Source organism: Papaver somniferum, chromosome 6 (genome assembly GCF_003573695.1).
Source record: "Papaver somniferum cultivar HN1 chromosome 6, ASM357369v1, whole genome shotgun sequence".
In the NCBI taxonomy this organism is placed as follows: Eukaryota; Viridiplantae; Streptophyta; class Magnoliopsida; order Ranunculales; family Papaveraceae; genus Papaver; species Papaver somniferum.
Window position 1 is genome coordinate 28,376,579 of NC_039363.1, and position 12,544 is coordinate 28,389,122.

The following is a 12,544-nucleotide window of genomic DNA, read 5'->3' on the forward strand; positions in this document are numbered from 1 at the left end:
CTCCTTAGAAGCCGCTATAATGTCCTCTCCAATGTCCTCTCCAGGAGTCGAAGCCGCTTGAATGTTCTCCCCAAAATCCGCTTCAATGTTCTCTTCAGAAGCCGATTCAATATTCTCCTCAGAAGTTACTTCGACCCTTCCCTCGGAAGTTACACCGTGTTGATGGTGATTTTTCAGGTCAGGGCTAAAATTGTAAATCCTGGCATTTAATATGTTGTCATTCTACAAAGAGACAGGGCCATATAAAGTGATGAGCGTTGTAACGGACATATAAGTTTTTTTTCCTTCTAACGGGTTGGATTTCAACCCATACAGCAAGGGCCAAACCCCCGCCCGTTACTCAGAAGTATAAGATGATACATAAAAGAAAATTAATTTATGCAAAAGTAACGTATAATGTATCGAAAAGTATAATTTTATACAGTGGCAGTTAAGCATATGAAACAAAGATACTCAAATGATGGAGAATGATATGTATTTCCTTGTACATATGTGTTCACAACAAAATCGAAGTTCCATAGTATTAAGTCTTTCATTAGTTGAAATTTAGCAATTTCTTAAGGTAAAAATTTGAAGAAGTAGTAATACACAAAACACGACTTGTGGATTCAGTAAAATTCGACAACAGAAAATGTTCCAAACGGATAGACATATACATAACAAATATGAACTGAATACTTTGAAGCAAACTGATCACCATTCCAAAACACTTCCAATACCCACTTGTTATTATGCCATGATATATACATATATATAAGGACGATAAAGTAAATACCAACTTTGCGTCTTTAGCTTCGTTGCCGCAAGCTTCTTGTAGCTTGCTTCTCCAGAATGAATCCTAACTCTGTGGGAAAAGAAAAGAAAAGAAAACAGGGTGAGCCAACAGCCCAGTAGGAGATATAACGATAATCACGCGCCAAAAGATATACAAATAAAATTCCAAAAGCTTAAAGCATCCATAGAGCATAAAACTAGAATCTGAAATTCATAAGTAAATGTAAAGCATTTGTTCACAAACATTTGTAAGCTGCCATTCATTTAAATTCAGATAAAGTTACTCTACTCGTTACAAAGGCCAGTTCCAATGTCAGGGTAGTTCTGGTTACCAGCCATCGTTGCCCTAACGATCTTCCGGGTAGCCACCGAGGTGGTGGGGTGCCCCAGTGGGCCTGACGGCCCTAAAGTAGAGACCACTAGTTTCCAAGTCCAGTTGTCACAGGGGAAACATCAAACCAAGTTCTGAAGAACCTCGTAAATCAATAACTGAAAACTTACTCAAATATAAGCATTGGCAGCATTCGCAAATAGGTTCTTACTCAGTCACGATAACTCAACATGCAAACAATATGCAAAGAAATGAGTAAGCTCAGTAAAGCATTCATAGCAAAATTCACGAATCATGAAAGATTCTCATATTATTAAAAGGTAACAGAAACTAGCCTATCCTTGGCTGCCGAGAGGAATAAGAAGAGAAAGTAATTCAAAATAAAGTAGTAACACAACCCATTCTTTTCTTTGGATTGAAAATCATATGTGCAAGTAACAATGATATTCCTAAACAAGATTAACATAAAACCAGTCGAGGTTCAATTCAAAATGTGTGGTAGTGGGAATCATTTCAGCAAAATTATGTCATAGCTCAAGACAATAAAGACAAAGAAATCCCATGAAGCACTGGAAAAGGGTTGAAACAAACAAGAGCATCACATGAATGCTAAAACATAAATCCTGGAAGTTGCAGTTTCACCGTCTACGAATCAAAAATATGTACAAGATTCATTACGCGACGAAATCCAACAAACTATGGCTCGTTGGAAAGATGAGAAGTCCCCCTTTCATAAAAAAAATATAATAAAATACAGTAAGGTTTACATCTTTGTCGAAAACACTCAACAAAACAGGACAAGAGCCACCTTTTTTTTTCAGAAAATTGCAGTTTCGTAGTTTACGATCAAAAATTCGTCCAAAATTCATTAAGCGATGGAATTAAGCAAGTTTGATCTCATTAGAAAGATGAGAAATCTATATTCAACATAAAAATGATAACCAAAGGAAATGTGGTATATAGCTGAGTCGACAGGTCTCAGATAAACGGAACAGGGACAAACATTTTCAGAAAAATTCAGATTTGAGAGTCTCCAATAAAAAATTGATACATAATTCGTTAGGTGATGGAATTCGACAAATTTGGACTTGTTTGAAAGCTGAGAAGTTCCTCTATCATATAAAAATTATAAGAAAATACAGTAAGGTTCACAACTATTCCGAAAGTACTCATCAAAACAAAACATAAGTAATGTTTTTCAGAAAACTACAGTTTCGGTAGTTGATGATCAAATATTCGTACAAAATTCATCAAGTAATGGAATTCAGCAAATTCGGTCTCGTTGGAAATCTGAGAGAGACGTCTTTAACATAAAAAATGGTAGGAAAAGAAGTAAAGTACGTAACTTCTCCGAAAAGACACAATAAAACAGGGCAGGAACACTTTAAAATTTTAGTTTTGACTATCTGTGGAGCTAAATCAAAAATATAAAAGACTAGTTTAATTTCTCAGCAATCAATCATAAATATCACAGTTGAAGGGAAATTTTAAATACCCATTTAATGAAAACACAAGGGTTAGGATTAAACAAGAAGAGCAGGATAAATTTTCGAGTTGCATTGCATGTCTCGAAAACATTGCACACTTAGTCATTTTTACAAACAGGTAATATGCTACTTTGGAAACTAAACTACAACACTTGATTTAAGAGAAGAATCTTCCAAAGTTCATAAACAAGACATCGTAATAAAACCCACTTAACAATAACAAGCATTATCAGACAGAAATCACCCCCTCGGCAGATTCAAGTAAGGTTACCAAGAAAATTGAAATTATCATAATGCAAAATGGTAAATCATGAGACCAAGAGGATTACCAAATACCCATTTAGTGACATTCAAAAATTATGCAAACTAGGAGGAATCCGCCAAATCAGTTTGATTAATACAAGTAAAACAAGAAATTCAAGGGAAAGAAAAACCCCCTACCTTGAAACGAAAAACTACATAAACCATTGAGAATCCGAGCTCCAAGTTTCGTGTCATCAAAAGAAATTTTTGAAACATCAAACCAAACATATTTCATACTTAACCACAACTGAAATTGGTTTGTGAAGAAAAGAAAAGTGGAAGAAAACCTTACCTTGACTCAAGATACCAATCCAAATAACAATCTCACAAATGGCTTTACTTGATTTTTCTTAAAAAACGCAAAATCCTTCCTTTAATTTCTGGTTTCTCAAAGAGATGAAGAAGTGGGAGAACAATAGAAAGAGAGACGGAAAGAACAAAGGGAAAAAGGTGTTAAAAATTTGTTTCTCTAGAAATGACAGAGTCGCCCTTGTCACTACCTCTTGGGACACATACCCATCTAGATGTCATCTAGTCAACATAAGTCTCAGTCAACTCCATGGCAACACTAAACTGACTACTCTTTGTATATGGGGTGGGACAAATTGGTTAATAACACCCTACTTAAAAACTAAGGCACTCACCCATCATTTCACATGCAAGGCACAAAAATGCTAAGATTGGTGCACTGGATCCCAGCGTCACACGAACGGGTTGGGCTCAAGCCCATAACCCAAATTAAATTTCACCGTATATTACAAGTGTTCAACCTCTTTACTGGCGCATTTATTGAACAATTCAATCTCACATGAAATTTATCCAGAATGGTGCATGTAGCAACAATCCCACATTAACTGTAAATTTTGGCACCCTGCCTATATTATTCATTAATATGAGCTTCTTTGAATGCTTTATATGCTATGTTCCCCGGTTGAACCCTTAATATTGATATTACATGACAATTAATGTTCACTCGCAGCAGAGTAGCATGCATTTCCCGAAATATCAAGGTTAAGGTCTTTGCATAAAAGTACTCAATAGGAAAGCATACTGCTCTCCGGCAATAAATTTAAAGAACTCTATGCAGAGTTCGATCAATTTTGTAATAACTCACGAAAATCAAATCTCAACCCTATTAATTTGCAAAATTAGGGTTTTGCGCCCCACGCAGTATATCGGACCCTGTTGGTCGAAACTAAACCTAGGAAAGTGTCACACACCCATTTAATCTCCTAAAATTTTCATGGGACATGACCGGCAATACTCTGTGGTTCAGTGATTCAATATCACCCACAAGTACTCAGCCTTGCATACTTGCATCAAAGTACGCATCTGCCTTCACTTTAAAGGCTTTGCACAACGGAAGTCTTTTCTTCTTTCTCTCTAACTCTTCATGCCCCCATAAGCATAAGAGGCTCTGCCATGCACTTCAACAATTCTCACACAAGATCAGCAACATAATAAACACAAAGAACTAACACAATAAACCCATTTCATTATATTAAGGAAGATTATACAACACAGTCCATCATATGGACCAAACAGGACATCACCCTCTTGGTGATGCCTTTATTCTCTCAAGTATGAGACGACATGTATACAAAACTCTCCTATGTAAGCCTACTGATTTTCCCACTCCTTAGGACTATTTATACAGTAAACTCACTAGCCAAAACCGTGCACAACACTTGCACACGCATGGAACAGCCATGTGTCCCATCGGGTAGTTTTCTTAATTGCCAGTTTGCTTTTCAACTGCCACCTTTTGTGTTTTCAAGACAAATGATGCCACATCTGTTCCTGGTGGTTATGAACACTCCCCCATGGTTATAAACTCCTTTTATAACCGTCCTTACTTGTCTTGCACCATTGGCATGCTTGTCATGCTCGCAACCAACTCCTAACCTTTTAGAAATTGTCGATGTTTTAGGAAGGTTCCAAAATTTTCTAGATCCATCTAGGTGTTTACTTATTTTGGTATAGATAGAGGTTTCATGTTTTAGTGAAACTCAAGGGTTCCTTTATTATCTATGTTTAGGTTTCTTAGTATAACTCATATACTTAGAAGACAAGTTTGTAACCTATATAAATAGGTGTACAAGTCCTAAGGAAAAACGCACAACAAAATTTAGAGAAGAGTTCTCATAACTAGAAAATTTTAGGGTTTAGAACGTTTGTTCATAGATAATTAGTTTGGTGTTTGTGAACAACAACCTGCTGCTCATAGTTGTGGTTTAATTCTCTGTAATTTGTTCTATAATAAGAGTTGATCGTAGCCGTTTGTGGACGTAGGCACATTGCCGAACCACGTTAAATCTTGTGTCTTTCTTGTTTCGCTTAGTGCATCTTATTTTCTGTTTTCTTTAGTTCTACGTGATCCAAAGAACTAGTGTCTTATGGTGGTTAATTCTAAGGTCTTAATCCTAACAAGTGATGCGGTGAGAGTGGAGAGGATCATAGTTAGAAGTGAAGATGTCTAGTTCTACATCAAGTGGAGTTTCAAAGGTGCATGGATTTGATATTATCAAGTTCAATGGGAAGAATAATTTCACATCATGGAAAAATGATGTAACATATATTCTTGTTAGTATGAAACAAATCAAAGCAATCAAGGCGAAGCCATCAACGTTGCCAAAGGATTGTACTGATGAGAAGTGGGATGATCTTGATTTGATGGCGTGTTCAACTATTCGTTTATGTTTGTCAAGAAATATCACTCATAACTTTTCGAGTGAAAACTCTGCAAAGGTGTTGTGGGAGAAGTTAGAGAAGCTCTACTTACAAAAGGATTTGACTTCGGAAATTTACTTGAAGCGTAGACTTCATGCCTTTAGGATGTCTCCAGGTAAGTCTATGATGGATCATATTAATGAGTTTAATCAGATCTGTTCTGATTTGTATAATATCAGTGTCACTATCTCTGATACGGATAAATCCATGATATTATTATGTTCTTTGCCTCCATCGTATGATTCTTTCGTTGACTATTTTCTGAGTGGAAAAACCGATAAAGACGACGAAGATGATGATAAGTTGGTTTTCGATGATGTGATCTCTGCTTTACAAGCTAAGGCATTAAGGAAGCAAGAGTTCAGCGATGAAGAACAAGTCGAGGGCTTGTTTATTGATAGGGGAAAGAATGGTAATAAGAAGTCGAAGTTAGAGAATCATTTCAAAGAGAGCGATATTGAGTGTTATTATTGTCGTAAACCAGGTCATATTAGGGATGATTATCACAATCTTAAGGCAAGAGATGAGAAACGTGAGAAATCATATTCGAAGAATATTGTTGCTTTTGTTGCTGAAGGCAGTGAAGTTTTAGAAGACCCAATGTGTGATGTTGATGAGGAAGTGTTAACCGTAACATCAAAGAGTTATCTCAATGATGGTTGGATGCTTGATTCTGGTGCTTCGTATCATATGTGTCCTTCAAAGGATTGTTTCACTACTTACAGAGAAATGAATGGTGGTACTGTTATGATGGGAAATTATAATGACTGCAAAACAGTTGGAGTTGGTACGGTACAGGTTCGTTCGCATGGTGTTATCACAACACTTTCAGAGGTTAGACATGTTCCATATTTGAGGAAGAGTTTGATTTCGTTAGGAGTACTTGAATCACTTGGATACAAGTATGTTGTTGAATATGGATTCTTGAAGGTATTCTACAATGGTAGTTTGAAGATGACCGGTGAAAGACATGGTAATTTATATTTTCTACAAGGAGATATAATTTGTGGTGGATCTATGATTTCTCAATCAATTAATGAGAAATAGGTGGAGTCAACACGTTTATGGCATATGCGTCTTGGGCATATGAGTGAGAAAGGTATGTCGGTGTTGAGTAGTAAAGGCTTGCTTGGTGGTGAGAATACTTCCAAGCTTGATTTTTGTGAGCATTGTATATTTGGGAAGCAATGTAGGAGCAATTTTGGTACTGATGTACACCATACGCAGGGTATGTTATATTACATCCATTCGGATGTTTGGGGTCCCTCTCGTACAGTTTCTAAGGGAGGTGCTAGGTGGTTTGTGACCTTTATCGATGACTATTCGAGGAGAGTTTGGCTTTACACCATGAAGCATAAGAATGAAGTCACCGGGGTGTTTAAGAAGTGGAAGATCATGGTAGAGAAACAACTTGGTCGTGTGGTTAAGAAGATACATTACGATAATGGCGGTGAATACGTCGAAGACCCACTAAAGGAGTTTTGTGAGGAACAAGGTATCGTCAGGCACTTCACATTCAAGAGTACACCACAACAAAATGGAGTAGCGGGGAGAATGAATCGAACGTTACTTGAGAGAGAACAGTGCATGTTGTCAAACGCAAGTTTAGACAAGAGTTTGTGGGCTGAAGCAGTGAATACGGCGTGCTATTTAGTGAATCGATCACCATCAACAACTATTAAGTGTAAGTCACTTATGGAGGTATGGAATGGTAATCCCGTGAACTATTCTAATTTAAAGGTGTTTGGTTGTCCAGCCTATTTTCATGTGAAAGAAGATAAGTTAGGTGTTAGGGCTAAGAAAGCAATTTTCTTAGGTTATACATTAGGTGTGAAAGGATATCATCTATGGTTTCCAGAATTGATTAAGTTCATCATTAGTCGTGATGTGAACTTTAATGAGAAAGCGATGCTTGATTCAAAGAATTTCATAGGTTGGGACTCTCAAATTGAAAGTGAGAGTAGTAGCGGTGTTGAAGATGATTCGATGCAGGTGGAGCAAAGAGTTCCTAGTTCATCTACTATAGAAGAAGAAGAAACTCTCGTAGAATATGAAGTTGAGTTTGAGGTTCCTAGCGAGGAATCTACACAGCAACAAGTTGAGAATATTTCGTCCTTGACGTCTCAACGTGAGAGACGTGCACCATTCCGTTATGGTTTTGATGAGTATGCGTCTTACGTATTATCTATTTTTGAGGATGATCCGTTTACCTTTGAGGAGGAAATGAGTAATACTCATGCCATTGAGTAGAAAACAACCATGGATGAGGAGATGAAGTCTCTTCACAAGAATCGCACTTGGGAACTTGTTAAGTTGCCTAAGGGTCGAAAGAACATTGGGTGCAAGTGGGTCTATATGGTAAAGGATGGAATTCCAGATTCTAAGGGTATCGTTAGTGGTGTACGATACAAAGCAAGGTAGTGGATAAGAGATATGCACAAAGGGAAGGTGTGGATTATAACGAAGTTTTCTTTCTGGTAGTTAAACACACTTCTATCCGAGTCCTTTTAGCATTTGTGACGCAGTTTGACTTAGAGCTCGAGCAATTAGATGTCAAGACAGCGTTCTTGCATGGCAATTTAGAGGAAGACATTTATATGTCACAGCCCATTGGTTATGAAGTTGCTGGTAAGGAAGATTATGTGTGTCGACTTGAGAAATCATTGTATGGTTTGAAGCAATCGCCAAGACAATGGTACAAGAGGTTTGATACGTTTATGTTGCAGCAAAAGTATACTCGTAGTAAATACGATCAGTGTGTGTACTTTAAGAAGTTTTCAGATGGAAGTTTTGTTTATCTTTTACTCTATGTGGATGACATACTCATAGCTGCAAAGAGCAAGTCAGAAATTGATGTTTTAAAGAAGCAATTGAGTTTAAAGTTTGAAATGAAGGATTTGGGTCCATCTAAGAAGATCTTGGGTATGGATATTACTCGAGATAGATCTAAGGGGAAGTTATGTCTTACTCAGAAATCCTATCTTGAGAAGGTTCTTCATCGCTTTGGAATGCATAACTCCAAAGCTATTAGTGTTCCAGTACCGCCTACAGTTAAGTTATCAAAACAGTTGTGTCCTACTACAACTGAGGAGAAGGAGTTTATGTCAAAGGTTCCCTATGCTAATGTGGTAGGTTCTTTGATGTATGCTATGGTTTGTACTCGTCAGGATATTTCTCAGGCAGTTGGTTTAGTTAGTCGTTATATGGCTAACCCTGGGAGAGCACATTGGTACACGGTGAAGGGAATATTGAGATATCTTAATGGGACCTTGGATATTGGTTTAGTGTTTAAGAAGGAGCAGAATTTGAAGGTATGTGGATTTGTTGATTCTGATTATGCGGGTGATAGGGATAAGTGTCGTTCTACTTCGGGGTATTGTTTTACATTGAGTAGAGGACCTATCAGTTGGAGGTCTATGTTACAGCCAATCGTAGCTTTGTCTACTATGGAGGCATAGTATATTGTTGTGACGGAGGCTGTTAAGGAAGCGTTATGGCTTCGTAATTTAGTCAAAGACTTGGGGATTATACAACGGAGTATTGTTGTGAACTGTGATAATCAAAGTGCTATTCATTTAGCCAAGAACCAAGTTTATCATGCACGCACCAAGCATATTGATGTTCGTTATCATAAGGTTCGAGAAGTGGTTGATAATGGATTAGTACAACTATTGAAGGTTGATACTGAAGATAATCCAGCAGACATGTTGACAAAAGTCGTTCAGAAGGTCAAGTTTGAGAGATGTCTCAGCTTGATCAATACTTCTCGTTGTTGAGTCCCTAGGGGCATTAGAGGCTACGGTTAACTTGTGAAGATCAAACTCAGTTTGGTGGAAACATCGGTAAGGTGGAGAATTTTTAGAAGTTGTCGATGTTTTAGGAAGGTTCCAGAATTTTCTAGAACCATCTAGGTGTTTCCTTATTTTGGTATAGCTAGAGGTTTCCTGTTTTAGTTAAACTCAAGGATTCCTTTCTTAGCTATGTTTAAGTTTCCTAGTATAAATCATATACTTGGAAGACAAGTTTGTAACCTATATAAATAGGTGTACAGGTCCTAAGGAAAAACACACAGCACAATTTAGAGAAGAGTTCTCATAACTAGAGAATTCTAGGGTTTAGAACTTTTGTTCATAGATAATTAGTTTGGTCTTTGTGAACAGCAACCTGCTGCTCATAGTTGTGGTTTAATTCTATGTAATTTGTTCTATAATAAGAGTTGATCGTAGTCGTTTGTGGACGTATGCACATTTCCGAACCACGGTGAATCTTGTGTCTTTCTTGTTTCGTTTAGTGCATCTTATTTTCTTTTTTCTTTAGTTCTACGTGATCCAAAGAACTAGTGTCTTGTGGTGGTTAGTTCTAAGGTCTTAATCCTAACATAACCGTCACTTAAGCTGTATTGCGCTACTGTTTGCGCAATACTAAACTTAGCCTTGATTCTATGTTCAGTCATCTTGGCACTGCCAACATCTTTCTCTAAGCTCATGCACATATCATCCTTGTGCTTCCATCATCAAAGCTAATTCCTTAAACTCACTCTAGTTACTCATGGAGCCATATGCTTCACTTTGCCAACTTGCATGACAATAGTAATGCCACTCTTGCATTACTAACTTGTTTGCATTATTCAAGATTTGGCCAGCCTTTAACTAATGCATAGACCAACTCTTGGCATATTCTACCTTCTTGCATAATCCTTAAGTTTGGGCCAACTCAATTCCACGGACATGCCAACATGCCATGTTACATCTTGCAACTTTGGATTTTCCTTGCCTTTTACTTAATGAAGCTTCATTGTGTCGGCACAACCAGCTTCATTACTTATCCAAATGTGTTTACAATGTAGTGTTACTCTTGCACTTCATTGGCCCTGCGGGGTTATGCCATTCTTGGCACTTGACCGTCTACGAAGTGTCACGCCATTCTGGCTACACACTGACTTGTCTTGCAACTCTGTAACGCGTAATCGTTATGCGCCACTTGCATCCCTGTCATAGATCTCCCTCACCTAATATGTTCAACGTCCTCGTTGAATGCAACCAACTATACTCAATATACCTGTTCTCTGGCCTTGTACGCTTCTGAGCCCTTCTCAGAAATCAGCAAACTTCCTTGGCCTTTTTCCTTTCCAAAACTTTTATGCCTAGTATCAAATGCTATCCCTTAGCTTACTGCCTTGCCATTGATCCTACTAACTTGCACTGTTGTTGTCATGTTGGCCTGTACTCCAACTCCCACTACAATCGTATATCAATACCCCAAATGCTTTTGTGATCTATTGCCATGCATTTTCAGAACTCCTCTGAAATCTGACAGTACTCTTTTAGCTAACCTTAAACCAATGGTCCTCATTCGATTGCATCAGCATCACTAATATTTTCTCTAGCCATTCCGTGCCGAAGTGTACATGCCAAACAGCCAACATATCACCCTGATATGCATAATCTTAGCTTACTTCCTTCAACTCCGACTGACATTGCACTCTTGCAATTCAACAAGCCTTACTGTAGACTAAGTGTTCTTCAATCATATGCGCCTATGCCAAATCATGACATGCCTTAAGGTATACATGTTATGATTCCGTAACACTCTGGTATGCGCCAAAATCCATAGCCTTTGCTTTCTTCCGCAATGCAACAAAACTTACACTAGATTTGGCCTCCAAATCATATTGTAAATTACGCCTCCTAGCTTTGCACCATTTGTATGCCCAAGAACCAGCACCTTGTTGTTCTTTGCTTGAATTGTCACTACACCTTGATTGAAATGCATGACTTTGGTATAGTCGTGACTTAGGATACCCAGGTTTTACTATTGCCTCACTGGACAAGGATCCTCTTCACGCACCTTTGAAACCAGCACTTTATGCATCACTTGATCTTTCAAACTGCTACGCTATAACGTGGCGGAAAAACAACATCATGTTCTTCCTAACAATGAGTTACTCTTAACTCATATACTTGATGGATTTACATCTTCATTCTTGCTGCGTTACTCCATGCATTCGTTGTCAAATGCCTTTGCACTTCCACATAACTCTCAACAGAAAACTCGACTATGCCACCAACTCCTCTATTTGCTTCTTTTCACTTTCAGCGTCTTCTATTGCATATTTTGGCTTAATATGCTATGTAGCATCTTCCACGTGAACTAGCTTTAATTTGAACGATAGAAGCAAGGATTTCATCTCAAATACCCTTATCCACTACTACCTTACATAGAGAGACAATTCCCAACACCAAGGTCCACTCGACCCAAACTGAAAGTATACTCAAACTTGAGCAAATACTCGCGCCAACTGATTTCAACTTGTAAGACCTAACAAGTCTTGCAATGCCGACTTCATCTTCGCTTCTAAGCAACAAAGTAAGTGAGACAGCACCTATTGTCCCCAATGTAGCAATTCACTTTGCCACATGCACTCTTCTACTTATCAACGTTCTTATGCAACTCCCATAACGAAGCACAATATAATTGACACTTAGTTGAATACTCCTTCAAATTGATGCTATCATGTTGCTTTAGCTTTCATGAATATTTCTTCAATAATAGCCACATGCCATATTTTTGCATCACCACTACTTTTTCCTTCTTTTTCCATGCATCTATGATTCGCCTAACTTGCATCTCCAACCGCATCATGCATCTTGGCCATTCCCAAATCTCATTTGGCGCATGCTACTGTTGCATACATGCTATGCCAATTAGCACCCAAATCTTGACACAAACTTGCGCACCTTCGCACAACTGGAACAGACTTAACTTGGTGATTCTAAGCATCACCATGGATCTCACCAAAGTCATATCACTCAATGACTTTCACGGACAAATCCCTTTGACAATATTAACAAGGCCATAATCCTTGCAAATGAGGCGCCACTTCCTACGTTCCATGAAGCAAGAATGCCACATTCTTCTT

General features: G+C 38.0%; 1 long non-coding RNA gene across 1 annotated transcript; it reads right to left on the bottom strand.

Annotated features, from left to right (window-relative positions):
- Window positions 1–653: 653 nt before the first annotated feature.
- On the bottom strand, window positions 654–3,360 carry LOC113287213. Its single transcript, XR_003329860.1, has 2 exons — window positions 3,034–3,360; window positions 654–844 (listed from the first exon to the last, which is right to left on the bottom strand). It is a non-coding gene; the product is annotated as an uncharacterized LOC113287213 (long non-coding RNA).
- Window positions 3,361–12,544: the final 9,184 nt, after the last annotated feature.